At 45.3% G+C, this 16,991-nt stretch overlaps 1 long non-coding RNA gene across 1 annotated transcript in view; it reads left to right on the top strand.

The window, feature by feature from the left end:
• The first annotated feature begins 3,883 nt into the window (after window positions 1-3,883).
• The window catches only part of LOC135899776 (uncharacterized), a 138,483-nt gene continuing 125,375 nt past the window's right edge, over window positions 3,884-16,991 (top strand). Inside the window, exon 1 of the long non-coding RNA XR_010563722.2 lies at window positions 3,884-4,338. This is a non-coding gene — a long non-coding RNA (uncharacterized lncRNA). The remainder of the gene's footprint in view (window positions 4,339-16,991) is intronic.

Below are 16,991 nucleotides of genomic sequence, written 5' to 3'. Positions count from 1 at the left end.
TTAGTTTTTCTGTTCAAACAAGGTGGTTTAGTGTGCGTTCAACTGGCGCTGGAACCTCCACGTACTTCGTTATGTTGCGCTACAGTGCTGTGCATTGACGTGTGTTGTTGCACAATAGCGTGCAGAAACGAATAAGGGCACAGGCAGTGTTCACAATGTAAGACTAGTCAAGCTTTGCTCGAATGTCGGTCTGAAAGTGACTGCGTGCTCTTGTGTGAGGTAAAAACCCGCCCGACAGGAAGAATTGCTCGTAATTGTGCATACGCTGTCGAAGCGATCAATCACAAAAGCCACCCACCTGTGGTTGGGGGGAGGGGGTGGAGGAGGTGGAGGGGAGGCGCTATAGTTGCATTTCATATTAGTCGGAGCACATCAAAATATTAAGAGTAAGCTTTAGCTCAGGTGCTCCTATCTAAATACATGTAAAAGCAGAATTCGTTTTCCTCGGCAACCACTGCACCAAATTTGGCGAGGTTTGTTGGATTTAAAAGAAAAGCTAAAAGAATCTTGTGACTCTCGGTCCCGAATTTTCAATTTAGGTCGTCAACTTTGTATTCTAAATTGGTAAACATCTAAAATTTGCAGGAAACGAAACTATCATGTTTATCGCTCTGCAACTGCAAGAAAAATGGTATCACAAATATATGAATTGCATTTAATAGTACATCTAAAGTGGACAAAATTGATAAGTTGCACATGAATCTAAAAAACTTTAATAATACGAAAACACAGTTTTTGCAGCATCCTTTCACACAACGTAACAAATTCAGGTAAGATATGAAATGGCATATTGAATTTGTTCACTTTTAATGATCTAATGGCTGCCGTTTAAGGAACCATGGTACCTGTTTTTGATGGAGAGTTATTAATTTGTAAACTTAGTGCTTGTATCTTTCTCGAACGTTTGAATTACTGAAAATTTGTCATATAAATTTGAGGCCCTAAATCGAAATTCTGCTTGCAACTGTAACTGGAATTTAACTTAGTTTCTCATATGCAACAAATTTGATTAAAATCTCTCCAGGGGTATCTTACAAAAATGTTTTTTCTGTTTTACATGTATTTGAATAGACCGTGCATGAGTTGGGCCCGAGCTAAAGTGTCCGTTTAAGAGAAGGGCACGCGTGTACACACACTACACAATTCGCGTCGCACATGCAATCTGATTACACAAGCTTGGGTGACAACAGACAGCCGAAAGAACCATCAATAACATTCGAGAAACTTCCGATACATTCGGACGCGTCCCGCGCTGAGGGATAACATTTGCTAGACGGTGAAAAGCGGCTACCCGAAAAACGTAAAGAAGTACATGTGTAAATATATACATATGCTGTTATCCAGCTATAACTACTCGTTGAAAGTTAGCGCCAAAGCTTTGTGTCGTCTGTGTTCTTCTTTTGGCCTGTTCCTGATGCGCCTCCACCAATGAGAGACCATGTTGTTGCCTCTGTGTGTGACGTGGCATGCTAAAAAGTTTCGTTCCTTTAATTGTCATGTCGCTTTAGTGCTTCCGACTTGGTCAGTGTGCAAGCTGTGTCCTGTGCCCACGTGGTGCTTCATGTCACAACTACACCGACACAGCACGCTAGCCTTTCCAGGGGTAGCGCTCGTCCCTGATACGATAAAAGTGCTCCTGCATAGGTTGTCAAGAGTGAAAGAAAAAGCACGAAGCCGACTGCCGTACTTGCTACTGTAAGATTTGGAGCGGTCGTAGATGTAGGGAGTAAGTACCTTGGGGCGATAGGACTAGGCGAGCAGTATTTATTTGCAGGATTTACATTTTAAGCAAGATACATTGGCACTCTAGCGTGACTCCCATATGGAGCCCGCAAGACGAACATACATCAAACACCTTACGAGCACACCGCTCACTAGTACATTTCTAGCCTGACAACGAGCACTCAGCACCCGACGACGAGCACACTCTAGCAGCCGGCAACCGCTGCTTATAAGCCCTTGGTTCCAAGCGAACGGAAACGTTCGTCCAGTCATCGTTCGACGTCACCGTTCGACGTCACCGAAGATGACCCGCCCTTTTGGAGGAGGCGGGCGCACATACTCGTGTCGCACACACACAGATGTGCAAAGGTCCGGAGCCGACGTCAGAGGGCTTCGTAGAACTCTGCTTTGTCCCGGGTGGCGCGGCCGAGTACCACATTCCTGAGCTGACCGCGCGCCACGTGGCTGCCGGTCATCCGCAGTTCTCTGAAGTGCGCCCCGTCTGGTGGGATTGCAACACGTGCATCGGGCTGAAAGCTGGCACGTTGCCACCCCGTACGGCCATTCCTAACACTACCCTGTGCGCCGTAATTTATCATGATCGATTTCGAGTTTTAACTTTTCTTATCATTTATGGCACTAAGTGGATTATCCAAATGATAGCGGTGTCGCAGCGGCGTCGAAGCCCATGGCTACAGTGTACTAGAAGGGGCCAGTGTATTCAGGGGCGGCTCACGTCATGCATTGTCGTGAGGCGGACCATGCGGAAAGGTTCGGCACTCGGATGCCAGCCCATGGGAAAGCACCCGTCGCATAGGGCTTAACGTCGCTCTTTCCTGCTGTTGGTCAGTAGTGCTGGTTGTGCGCAGCTGCCGTGTGCGTCGAACTTTGTGCTCTTAGTGATTTTTTTGTAGTTTATGTCGTGCAAACGACGCATTCGTTTAAAATAAAGGCTAGCTTTTCCCCGAAGTGTTCCAAGTTGAATTATACACAGGGGTTGCCAACGCAATATAAAGATCCGAGTGCAATATTAGGTAGCGTATTAATTTTAATCACACAACATTGGAACTATTCATGTAAGTGAAACATTAGTTAATAATTGTTTATGTATTTATCAAATATTTATTGAATTAGTGAAGTAATGAATTAGTTATGATTTATTCAGGAAATTCGAACTAGGTGTGCTGCTGGTTTGCATTACGGATATTTTTTGAATAACTGAATAGTTAGGTAAATAATCATTGTGTTATTAATTACTGTTGCTATCTCCAATAACGTGTTGGTCCTGGGACTTTTAGAAATTAAGTAGCCAGACTCTTTACGGACTGTCTATGTATTGTTTAAGTGATATCTGCATACGAAGGAGCAGCTTGTCACTGATAATTCTTCTCATTTGTGACACATAATAGTAAGAATTGCACCTGCATTTCCACAGTTATTGATTTTCTTCAGCCTAATGATGTGCAACTAACAATCGTGACTTTTACAGCTACCTATTGTGTAACACTTGATATTATACTGCCATTTTTTTTGTAGCGAGTTGGCTCGCTCTCTTTTTCAATAGCTTTAACCTTTCTTAGACCCCATCACACACACAACTTCACCTCGGAGTATGTGAGGACCTTGAATAAAAAACAATGGTACAGCCTCAAACATTCACAAGCGCAACCGGCGCAACGAGCCGTCGTTGCAGAGCGTGTCAGCGGAGATGCGGTGGTTTCCATGATGCCCATGCAAAAGTGGCGCCACCTGGTGACGTCTACAAAAGGAGTCTACAAAAGGAGTCTACAAAAGGAGCCTCAGCCTTCCCTGAGCACACCACCTCCGTCTAGTAGAGTGTACCATGGCAAAGGGCAAGGTACTGCGAAACCTGGCTCCATAGCACGCCTCCTACATAGCAGGCTCGTGCACTCTGCTTTATGACACCGTGCTACTTGGACTGAAATTTCCATTGTAAAGCACTGTGTTACGAATGCGGTGACGTCAAAATCACCGCGGCTAACTCGGGAGCATCCCCATTAGATTGAATGACAGTCGGGCAAGGTAGTATGACGTCATGGATTGATGTGCACCGGCCTTATGCTTTCTAGGGGGCGTTGTCCAGAGTTGGCAGCTCTCCCACTGCTTCTTTTTCTTTCTTTTTCTTGGATCTAGGTGGCTGTCACACCCGGTCAATTTTTTCCTTCATCCACTAGTCAGTCATGTAAGTGAAGATGAGGCCAGAATTTGCAACGACTGTCTTCTTTTTCTTCTCGCGCTTCCTGATTGACCCGGACACCGTCGCCTAGCCAGGTTATCGTTATTATCGGGGTTGGCCAATCCGGGGAAAAGACACTGAGGAATAAAATTTAAAGAAGGAACATTTCCACACAGTGCGGACCCTGGCAGCTTTCGTAGGCATCTTAGGTGTTGCTGAATCTGTTATTTGAGTTTCTGCGTTTGTAGCTTCGTTGCCCTGCAGGGACTTGTGTCGGTGTTTGAAAATTCTTCTGAGCTCTGGACTTGGCAGCGTAGCGAAAGCGCGGAACTCATTTCAAAGACAGCGACGACGAGAATCCTCACGGCGTATTTAAGGGGCCAACGTTATCGTACGTGCGCTGCAGCACGGAAGTGTGGGTAAGTTTGGTTACGGTCATATTGTTTAGTAGTTCTTATTTAGTGCCATTACAGCACCAATATTTTCTAGTATTGCCGATTTAAGTGATGCGTACTTGCCTCTCACGCATGAAAAAAACGCTATCACTGCCGTGTGTCATAGCCATAGTTGCACTCTGGTTTCTGTAATCGGCGAAGCCACGCGTTAGCCTGGCTCTTTCCTTCGTTTTTGACTATGTCGCGTCACTGAGCCTTCACTATTCAAGGTTTCTGAACAAGGAATTCACCTGTGTGCTCGACGACGTTCCTAACAAATATCCGCTCTGGGTCAAGGACGTCGTCGCCCTCATAACACTGTTGCCAAGGCCTATTTTGAACGTGAGGGCCTAAGTATAAATATATTTTCACCAGCATAGGAACAAGGAGTCGGAGTGGAACGTTTGACGGTCCGTTGCTTGCAAGTGAGCCTAGCTGGCGTGTAACACGTGAGCAACTTTGCTGCATGCTCCGGTCTGTTTTCATCATTGTCGTGAAGTCATGCTATACGCTTGTTTTTGTTTTCTTCCATATATGGAAGTTCTAGGCCATGGCCTAGAACTTTCGGCGCGCGGCATGCTAACACGCTACGCTTTTGCTTTCTACCTACAGCTATAGGTGATTAGAATTGATACCAACGGATCCGCCACTTTTGTGCACTAGTACGTCGACAAGCAGCGTAAACAAGAAAACTGGCAGCGTGACGGCCACCGAGCGACCAATACATGACAGCAATATTCCCTTTAAAAACGGTTCCCTTCAAAAAAGCAAAGCGATGTGCGCGTGAAAATATGCTGCACTGAAATCACTGTGGCCGCCACGTCCGGGTACTACTAGCACCGCAAGAAACTTCGTCCACGACGTAGCGTGATCGCCGTCTATACTGACAGGTTTGGATACCAGCAGAATGCCGGTACACTTCCAAAAATTGTTCTCGCTTTATTGTGCAGTATAGATCACGCGATCGTTGTTCCTGCACAATTTCGACTGTACAACCTTGCAATTTTTTAATATTATCGCGCGAGCGTCGACCGCACCTCGTGTCGGCGGCAGGTAGCGGCGAGGGCCACACCCGAAGTGAACAGCGCCGCAGATAGCACTCGCAGAGTGAATTGTCGTGCACGCTCGCGCATAATTTCTCCGATCCCGCCTGCCCTCGCCGCTACAATGCTGCTGAATTATTAAAACATTCTTAGGGTGTACGCGCAACACGGGAGTTATAACTTTGGAAATTACTGTGTTCACTTGGTCAATGTCATAGAAAGCGATTATTGCATGGGGTAATTGCTAAAAATTGTTCTCTGTTAGTGCTAGTCACCAGTTTACCCGCGTTACGCGCTTGGACTTGTCTGGCTTAGTAACACCTAATGTTTTAACCCTTTTCCCCGTTGGAAGTGCCAGTTGTGCCCTTCCAATGACTGTGGTGCGTTAATTTTCTTTTTTTTTTCTGTTCCGCTCTTTCGAGTGCCTCGGCCAAATGGCACCTTCTTCATAAATGAAACACGAGATCAGCAACGTCTCTACGGGCTGCTTCTTTAACCAGGACCGTTAACTCCAGCGTTTTTAAACCTATCGAGAAGCTAAAATATATACTAGTGCTCTAAAACTTGCTGTCACTAACAGAAGTCCTGGCGCAAAGCAAAGTCATTTCGCGAGTTGAAAGAAGATTCGAGGAAGTAGCTTTCTTTTTTTTCTTCCTACTTATCTTTCGCCTTTCACTCTCCGCGCTTTGCCTCGCAGTGCTGTAAAAAATGTATTCATTTCTGGGGGCTTCCCGAAACGGCAGCTCCAGAACTAACAAACCAGAATCGAAAATTTCGGCTGCGTACGAGCAAGTTTGCGCACAGTCAAGCACACTCGTCTACCTCTGCGCAGTACTTTTATTATTGCTTTTTTTCCCGGTGTGAGTGAAACATTCGTCTCATCGCGTCTTCTTTCAAGCAGCGCACGAAGACGCTCTTGAAAGACGAGAGTGTGCGAAACATTGCTATGTCAAGACCGCTTCCCGTACAGGCGCTGTGTCGTGTCTACAGTTGCTATGTGATCATCCGCAGTAGGGGAAACGTTCTTTCAGCGGATCCAATTAAAAATGTAATTTAGAGGGCGCTCTGGCGAATAAGTACTAAAACAAAAAAGCGTAGCTTCGCTCTAAGGAAGAACTAAACGAATGCGCAACCCCCCCCCCCCCCCCTCCAAAAAAAGGAAGTCAGACTGCTGGCATTCGTTAATGTTACTTTTGGCCACGGCAGCAATTTGTGGCGCCAGAAACACAGCTAGGTTTCTTTTTTTATGTCTGCCGCAGCTTCCGCATTGCTCTGTGGTGTGTGCTTGCTCTTGCGTTTGACTGCAGGGTACTCTACTTCAGTGGTTTCAAATGAAAGCGCAAAGGTCTTTGTAGCAACTGATTTTGGCGGCACCATCGAGGTGGAACTACAGCAGGAAACGGAAAACAAACAAAACCATTAGCTTTATTTACGTTGCTGCTGTAGTTGTAAAAAGGCCACAAGGTTAACGTTAACCGGCGCCGAGAAAAGTAATTATAAAGCTTGTTCTTTCACATTGGCCGTGTTCATTAACCCGCGTGATTTGCGTACGACTCCACACCCCTGTACATACGAAAGCCTCAGCGTTATTCAAAACGTTACCAGAGACAGTGTATTCGAGGCAATGTGGTGTATCTCTAGGCTTAACGCACACTGAAGCACGTTACTGCCATGCACAGATGGCATAAAAATATGTTTACTGAACTCGATACGGATCGTTGGACCGTGTAGTAACGACCACTGTTGATCGCGATCAAGAAAACCGATCCAGACCGGCCCCGATCGCGATCAGAAGTGTACGTGTCACACCGGTATAGGATTACTGATTTAAACACCATGAAACTAGATCCTATGATTAAACATGTAAGCGCTCAAATCACCGGTTACCTAGGCCAAACAAGTCGAGCGCGCAAAGGATAAGGTAACCGTATTTTAGCGCTGGCTAATGGATTTCGTTAAACTAAAAAAAAGAAGCACAGCCCGTGAAGCGGCGAATCTGTGGCCGCATACGGTAAAAGCAGTTGTCCACTTTGAGAATTAGTGCGGCTTTGTATGGAACCGCGAGTCCCCTTTTGGGACTTGGGGTGGATGGGTGGAGGACACATTCAACAGCACCGACGCTATGTTATTCTCATGCTAACAATATGGTCACCAAAGGGCTTAACAGTGCGGCTAACTGGGCGCTACCCAATTAAACCGCTTACGCAGACCCAAAATTTGGGGGGGGGGGGGGGCGTAAACTCGGCGTGGCGTGCTAGGTTTACAGATCTGGCTTGTGTAGACGCTTCGCTGGGATAATTATCAAAGGATAAGTTGACTTTGCATGGCCGGCTAGACGAGGTGCGCGTTACACGATTAGGCGCTGTAGTTGGCACGCAGCCCGTTAGGAGAAATTGGACACTGATGTCCACTAAAATTTGCTGGATGGCTCTTGGCCGATCTCACGTTCGCACGCTCACCCGGCTACAGGAAGTTTATGTGCTCGCCCAGAAATTGGGCGCCTGCTAAGCTCTTCAATGTTAATGTTAATTTGGAATATTTAAATGGGTAAGTATTTCTTGCCTACCTAACGAAGAAATCCGCCCGTCCGTCCGTCCGTCCGTCCGTCAAGTAAGACGAACGCTTTCATATAGGGCCCGCAGCACCATTTGACGTTGGTGCTGCCCCTCACTTCAACGCCAACTAAGCGGAGAGAACACAGCGCATACGAAGTTATCAGCACCCGGCGCACTGTGTCCCTATCGCAGATAACTTTCAAGATATGACCCGCGTGGCCGATCCATAAGCAGCGGCTGCCGGAGTACGGTTGATTGCAGTTAATAGTTCGACGCGAATGGATAAGGAGCTGAACACAACCACTTGGTATGATCGGAACGTCATCCACCCACCTGGTGCCGCCATTCGCACAGCAGTTTGTTTGCGTCATCAATTCACCTTGCGCCGCCGGGCGCAGCAGTTGGTGTCGCCGCAGCGCTGTCATTGTTTCACAGCATTGATAATGACGCCGGAGTGCGTGGAGATGAGCAAGTGTCACAGTGCTTACTCATACTTCGACAACCGTTGCAGGAGTTTCGGAGTGACTTTTTCTCCTCTTTTAACGACATGCTTCAAGTCGGTAATGGGTGAAACATACAAGGATTATTTCTATGTAAAAAGAATATTGATCGCAGTTTGTATGTTCTAATAATGAAGCCCCAAAATACTCTTTTAACGAATGAACAACGTAACATGCGCGATTGCATACTACCTGCAGAGCTTAACTAAAACGAAAATGTAAGCAAGCTGACATTTAACACACGTCGCTGATAGATTGAAAATATATGGCATTTATGTTCTATCGTGCACTGAGAATACAATTACCTGAAATTCCCCTGGGCATTGCGCAACATTTTTTACGTTCTTATTCTTAAACAATATTATTTTGATCCGGGAATGCAAACAAGAGGTATTGAGGATTCAGAGCTACGAAGTTGTTTAACTTGAAGCAGTTCCATTGCCCATTACTGTATAAGGATTGTATATTTTCGTTAGAATTTATTACGTCAAAAGTGTTTCCCGCATTTGTTCTATCTCTGAAAGGTGATTCGCTGCCTGAAACACCAAACATTTACTGCCGCTTTCTGTGGGGACTGTTCAGTTATATTGATTTAGGCTCTTAAACCCTAAAAAGTACCGGTCGTGGTGTCTTGTGGGGTGATTTTACTGCCTATTTTTCATTACTTACTACATAACCATAGCTGCAATAAAAAAAAACATGGTTTCTTGGCATCTACACCTTTCTGCTGCGGCGTGCAGATAGTCTTCTTGCACGTGCGAGTTCATGAGCGAGAACGCCACCGCGGCGCTCGCTGCACAGGCCTGGCCCATCAAAGCTGTTGCACCCTGTGCCGAAGGAGTGGGTCCTCAATCATGGAAGCATTATTCGTGCCAAGAGCATCGCCTTTTCGGGGAGTAGAGCAACGTGCAAAATTCAAGCGGGGGCATGAATACCACCAGCATGGAAGTTGACTGCAGCCCTGCAGTCACAGCGCTTACCTCGGCCCAGTGAACGACAGAAGCTACTGGCCTGTCACCAGAGGGAAAGGTAGCTCCGCGGCACGGAAAAAGACTTCCTATCACAAGGTCTGCCCATGTGACCGACCCGTACATGTACTCCACTGTAGGCAACGGCATCGAAGTACAAAGTTGCTATCAAGCCTCGTTCTCGCTACGACATGTCCGCCCTGCCTCACCATATCATCCAAGCTGCCGTGGATGCCTGGCTCGAGACTTCGATTTCAGGGTTTGACTCTACACAAACCTACCACTACCGCCACATTATGGCTGCCTGCTATGACACTAGTCGATAAGCTGAAAGAATTGCGACAGATACAGGTTTCAGAAGTATGTGTCCTTTGGGTACTGGCTTACCTCGCCACTGGTACTGATTTAAGACGCTATCGGTAAATTCGCTAACCTCAACGAAGAGGCCTGACAAGCCTCTGGAGGAGCTATCACGCCCCACGCACGAAGTCGCGGCCTCTCACTACCTGGGAAGCAGTCGCACGTGCTCGATTACGCTTTAAGGTCCCTTTTCTCCACGAGAACGTATCCTGAATTATGGCTGCGTATGGTGCCCCCTTATGTTCGAGTCCTCTGTGCTGCACTGTTGCTTATGTCTCAAACATGGACACTCGAAATCATGATGCCCTTACTGAACCAAAAACAACGCCATGGAACATTAAGCATCAGCATCATTCCGATGAAGAGTAGCGAAACAAACAATCATGATCATTACATCACTTTCGCATCATGCCCTACCAAGCTAGAAGCTACAAAGAAAGCTCGCCAGCCAAGCTCACAGCTACCAGCAGGCACTCCCGAATATCCATCAATGAAACAAGACCCTGTGTACGACGATTAGGCCGTTTTGGCTTCTCTCCGACTATTGTACTGATTAAGTGATAGCCCCAAAACTGCTCCAGAAGCTTTTCCTCAACGAACATGGAGGCAACCATCGAAGCGACGGCTCTAACCTAGCGCGAAATGGGGCTCGATTCGTGGTAGCGCGTTACGTTCGTAAGCTAGGAGAAATAACTGCGGTTATCGCTTTCTCTCGAATAACGTGTGCAATGAAGATTGATTCATTAGACGCTGCCGGTTCCGAATTCAATTGGCGATTTCATGGCTCGTATGTCTAAAACTTGTGAATTGACTTGGCTGGCGAAGGCACACAAGTTTGTTTACCCAAAACTAAGTGCAACAGATTGCCTGCTGCTAATAGAATGACCTCTACATCGTAATTAAACGCGAAAAGCCGAAAGTAAGAATTACTCGTTTATCATGAAATGGTATATTTTATTTTTATTTTATGGCATCTTTCGTCTGACGAAAGGTGCTATCCGCAAACTCAAAGACCTATTCCAAAGCTATTTACTCCTGCGTGCCCCAATGCTAACACCCGAAAAGCTCTTTGTGGCTCCTAACTTTTGAGGCCCCCATTCTAAAGCCATTATTGAGGGCGCTTAGCGCATTCTTCAATCGAGGGTGGGCGTTGTGCTCAGCCGGGTGGATTTAAGGAACATATTGGAGTCGAGAATCATTTGAGAAAACAAAGGAGCGATGCGAAGTCCGTGACCGCGTCCATCGGAGAGGGCGCTGGAGGCAAGATGACGAACACGATGGTGCGCTATACGACGTCGCGGCTAACAACAAAATTCAGTGCACATGGCACACAGCAGCAGCGTGACCTGTGACGTAATAGGATGCCCGTCGCGCTTAAGATGCTGCAAGGGAGCGGGTGGTCACGGCTTCGCAAAAAAAAAAGTCAAAACGGCACTTCTTGAAATCAGGACAATTCGCGAAGCACGTTCGGGTACAATAGTTACAAATATGCGCAACACTTGCACTCGAATAAATAATTGTTCGACGACAGAGGCCACAACTGAGGCAAACATACATCGGATGAGAAGGTACTTGGTACAATTCAATCAATCAATCAATCAATCAATCAATCAATCAATCAATCAATCAATCAATCAATCAATCAATCAATCAATCAATCAATCAATCAATCAATCAATCAATCAATTTATTTCCTTAAAGAAGGAGGAGTACAGGACTAAAAGCTTGGACAGCTTGACGAGGTCCCGACCCCTTGTAAGTTGGCATAACAGCAAGATGACAGCCAGTCATACACAAGAAATGAAAAAATAAAATAAAAAAAGCATCACAATGTAACGGGTAATACAGAGTGAAACAAGACGGCAATAAATAATCAACACTCATAAATAACAGTGGGGAACAAAATTAGGAGAATAAGAAGGCATGGTCTAGTCTTGCAAATAAATAAGTTGACAAAAACGTTTAATGCGAGAGTTTCGGTTTCTGGAGGGATCAAAATTTTGTAGGTCTAATAGGTTTAAAAGCGAAGGTAATGTATGAGATAAAGATTGCTCATCATAGGAGGTTCTTGGGGTAGGTACGAATCACATTTCTTTATGTCGGGTCTGTCGAATATTTGTAATTTCTCGAAGTTTTGCCAGATGAATTGTATCATCAATGCCAAATTTTACGAAATCTTTGTAGCACAACATCAACCTATAATTGTAAAAACAAAATACAGGAAGAATTTCATATTTAGAAAAAAGTGTTTTTGTGGAGTGCGTATAATGGACATCAGCTATGTAACGCACAACTCTTTTTTGTAGCAAATGTAGTTTGTGCAAGTTTGTTACACCAGTTGTACCCCACACCATGACGCAGTACTGCATGACAGATACCACCAGAGCATTGTACAGCATTATTTTTACCTTGGTCGGGAGTAAGCCACGCAGACGAGCAATAACACCAATGGCAGATGACAATTTAGATTGGAGATGATCTACATGCTCATTCCATGTAATTTTCTTATAATGCTACACTTATGTGTAAATATTCCCTTGTAATTGCTTGGAATTCTTTTCGTTTTCCAGTGTGCATTGCTTTTTTTGCATTAGCTGATGAAACAGCTGACTAAAAGCTGACATTTTTTCCTATCTACAATGAGAGGGCAAACAAAAAAAAGAGACAGGAAAACGAATCAATCGCCGAGGTGAATTTTCCCGTGTTTTATACTTTTGATCTGCTCGGTCAGTTTGTGTGTTTTGCAGCATGCGCCATGCCATCCAGTGCACTATCTCGTTGAGAGGGATAACATCCTGAGATAACTTGAGAAGGATAACAGGCCCCTCCTCTACGTCGCCGGAAGACGAAGCCGTGTGATTCGTGGCTGCGGGCGCCCATAGCAATTGTCATAAGATGTTGACAGAGATCGGTTGGCAAACTGCGGCACTCTTTCCTCATCTATGGCTGTCTCCATTGTCTCCTTCTTACTTGGGGTCAGCGGATGTGAGTCGCGGACTTTTGCAACCAAAGGCCCGTATCGCAGCACAAAATCGGATAATGTTGTTGCTTTTCCTTGCTTGTTATTAAGTGCAACAAAATAGGAAGTTTGGCTTCTAAAGAGCCCACTGTCCCAATAGAAATTGCAGTTAAACACAGAGAGTGGAGATAAGAAAACTGTACTTAAAAGTAAATAGAAATAGTTAAATCCTTTAGGCGCCTAATAAAAGAATTCCTCTCATTGTGCTGGGAACATGAGCCAAAGTTACAAATATATACATATCAGCACGTAACATGTAAGCACGAATAACACCTTAATGTGATGACAAGCCGAACTCACAGCGATGTGCATAAAATGATACTAAAGGGATAACATCGTTATGGCGTTTTACTGATGTATTGAAAAAACATTGCACCGAATTACACGAAATGCTACCGATACATGGAAGTCATGATGGTTGATTGAAATAAGAAAAATACCTCATACAAATTTCACACTACTACGCTCCAGGAACTAGTCAGGTTGCTGTGCACAAGAAAGCATCAGGGGCTAAATGCTTAAAGTAACAGTTAAATGACGGTGTTACTTCGTTTAACCAAGCTGTTTTACTTTTGCAAGTCTCACATCATTTGTTCCCTCTCGTAATATCCGGTCGAAATGACTGGAGACAGGTCACTGTATGCTAGCGTCAGTGCCAGAGTATAGATAATATTATCTTACCTTCCTGTTATTTATGTTGCCCGTGTTAGATATGGAGCTGTTTCCTGCGCCTACTTCGAGTTCCCCAGACCACATCGAATCGCAGCACAGCTAATTGAGAAGCGCAGAAACGCGGAAAGCACATTCCAGAGGGGCGCTCGAGCAAACAAGTTGGAGGCCACAAGTTCACTTGCAAACAAGTTCGTACGCCGCCGGCGGAGCTATTCAACGCTTGACTTTTCCAGAAAGTGAAGGGATAGCCCGGCACTGTTGCAAGGAAAGTGGGTCCCGTAGTAAGACGGCTTTGATGTACCGGGAAGGCCTGGCAGCGTAGCCCCCATACGCCCATTGTGCCGACGCGTCGCACGCCAGGGAGGCAAGACCGCAGGGAGAAGTAAGGCACCGTGAAAGTAAGGCACCCTGCCCGCCTTGTTCCGCCGTCGCCCCCACCTGGCTATTGTGACGGCGAGTTGTGAGTCGCCAAGGCAAGACCGCAGGGGGACCAAGCGCCGACTCTCTTCGCCGGGTATGACACCATCGCACGGGCCCTTACCATTGGCCGAAAATAGCGTCATCTGAGCGGACTCTCCCATTGGCCGAACATGACGCGACTTCCAGTCTTCGAAGGGTTTAAAAGAAGTATTTCAGAGAGACCAGAGCATTCCCGGATTCACCTCTCTCGAACTTCTTGCCGCGGGCCGCAGCGTCCGAGTTGCTGCCGGCCCGCAATGACTGTACGACTGTTACTTGACTCTCACCTCTCTGTATATAATGTAAAATAAACCCTCCCAAGTTTGTTTTCATCCCGAAATCCGTCCTCAACCCCTACACCAGTTATCACAGTGTGAGAGAGTCTATGGTCAACTATTCAATTACTTACTTGAAAAATACGTTACATGTGAGATCTTGAAATTGGTCAGTGTTAAAGGCATACGTTCATTTAATAGCATTCTTGACAGTAAAACTACCTTCTATGTACTTATTTCCCCCAACCTCAATTGAGCACTGCTAAATATATATACGTGAAAACCGGGTGTGCTTATTAAACAAAATTCAGGGATTAGTAGCCCTAAACAGATGCAAATGTCAGGATTCCTACCTAACGTGCATGTATATTGAATACCGACTGGCTGTAATTTTGCAATTGCAGCGCGTATCGCTGAAGCTACTCTTATGGGCTCAATTATATACAGATGGATAGATGAAAAGATAATTTATATTTATAACGAATCTGCTAATCTGCATCGCCGTTAAGCATGGTTTGCCATAGAAGCTACCCGGCATTGTCTTGAAGAAAATTTGTTTTCGTGCAGCAGTTGCTATGGATCACTGTAAAAAAGTCAAACATGCCTGGTACTTATGACACATGTAAGGCGGCGGTATCGGGCTATCGTACAAAAATTGGAAAAAAAAGTCTTTCTTTGACTTATTTATTAGCCTTTGAAGGCGCAGTGTGCACAAATGTGTATGCGGAAATTTTGCATCAATAGCAAGAACATCGATTAAAATAATATTATTTAAGCTATGTTGAATACATCTTAAAACACTTCTGATTGGAGTTGTGCGGCAATCTTGTATAAAATATGCAAAATGTTTTAGTAAAATGAGTGGGAAAGTAAAAGGTTGAGTGTTTTTGCTCGGTGTCAGTATGTCGTATATGGAGGGTTCAGTTCGATTATTGTTTTTCACTGTGTGTCGCAGCAGGCATAATTTTCAAGTGGCTAAGTAGGTGATTTTTAAGGCTGCTAGACGTGAAACAGTTTATGTTCGCATATCTCATGTTCCATAGTGAGTTTTCCCATGGATTCCACATTCTGTAATTTTCACAAAACTCACTAAAGAGTTCAAAATTGATGTTCTATTTCGCAGCAGTACGCTTACATATGATTCTGAAGATGTAAGAAATGCAGGGAAATTAAGGTGTAAGTCAAAAGAATTATTGGGCGCCTGAAGCAGTTAGGATGACTTCAACTTTTATTCTTGTGTGTGAAGTATTCTCTCCTCACTAGGCTGCGTCGAAAATTTTCGCTATGCACAGTAAATTATAAATCACCGTCCATACTCCGTTTCACACGCAGCAGACAATGCCACGAAGACAAGACAGACTTCTCTCACTGCTGGCAACCGTAACGGGAAAGTTGCGCGTCAGATATGAAAGAAATATATAGGTGCGCGTCCTGTAGTTATAAATAAAATTAGGTCTCGTACTTCACACGTCGCAAGATGCGACGTACTCACTGCACGGAAGCGACCGCATGTCAAGCGTAGGAACCACCGAACGAGCGCAGTGGCGCGTTTCTGCAACCAGCGGCCACACAGTGCAACTTGCCCTCGCAGCACAAACAGACTACGTCACATGCTGGAAGCACATTGTTGCTCAAATAACGCTTAATTTGACGTAACCTTTCGTCCATGCTATTTTCTCTTTCCGTAGCTCAAACGTTTGCCCTTCAAGGCAGGCAAAAAGTTGGCTTCACCTGCCTACGTTATACAATCTCATTTATTCCTTTGCCGATAAAGTTAACCCTATCATTGGTCGCTTGCAATGAGCATGAACTCAGCGGTGGCGGTGCGCAAAAGCTGAGCGCAAGCTCGCGCAAATATTACAGCCATCGTTTCTCGTCGTCCCCGGCGCTGCCAATAAAACGGAGAGGAACGCAGACCAAGTACGAAAGTGTACAGGCGATTCAGTTCGCGTTACCGACAACAGGTGTAAATGCATGATGCTTGTCTTCAAAACGAAGAGAGAGAGAGAAAGAGATAAGGGGATTGGAAAGAGTGATAATGGAAGGAGCATTCGGGAAGGAACTAGACTGTCGTGGGAGAATTATGAGCGGGGACTCTGTCTCATTTTAAAAATCGGAAGGAGCAGAAAACAAACACTTTGTGACATGTCGCTCCTGCAACTGCGCCCTCCTTTTTTTAAATCTAAGGTAATGATCATTATCATTCTTTTATTAGAAGCCTAAACTTCAGATCTAGGGGGGCACTGTATGAGAGCCCTGACGAAATATGCCGTCGGGAAATGGGCGGATGCGAAAATAACGAAAAAGGGAGTTTGCGGAAGTGGGGCATCGCGGAAGTTTCAGTGCTTTTGTGGGGCCATTTCTTTTCATAGCCCGTGGCCCCGTTCATCGGAGCCGCGATGCATTTTTATTTCATGCCAGTTTAATTTTAAAAGCTTTTTATTTTAGAGAGCGGGAGGTGCCTGAGAAGAATATTCTCTATGCATTCGCTAGTGCGAACGTATAAAAAAGAATTATGAAGCAAAAAAATCACGAAATGGGCAAAGGTATAAGAAAGAGAACAAGAGGGAAGAGTAAGGGGCGGAATGTTTCGTTAAGAGTGCGTTGTTACAGCTACGCACGGATTCCTTTTCCTCTTCTCTTCCTTTTCCCGTGTTGAGTAGGAGTCCAAAATCGCCTTAAACGACCTCATCAACGAATGGTCCGGCGCTTGTACTGGTTATTAGAAGAGCAAGGCCGATTTGCGCACGATATACGCGCCCACAGGGCTTTCTCTAGCGTAAACGG

The sequence above is a fragment of the Dermacentor albipictus genome, chromosome 5 (genome assembly GCF_038994185.2).
Source record: "Dermacentor albipictus isolate Rhodes 1998 colony chromosome 5, USDA_Dalb.pri_finalv2, whole genome shotgun sequence".
Taxonomy (NCBI): domain Eukaryota; kingdom Metazoa; phylum Arthropoda; class Arachnida; order Ixodida; family Ixodidae; genus Dermacentor; species Dermacentor albipictus.
Note: the sequence above shows the minus strand (reverse complement) of the source record. Positions and strands in the feature narration are given on the sequence as shown.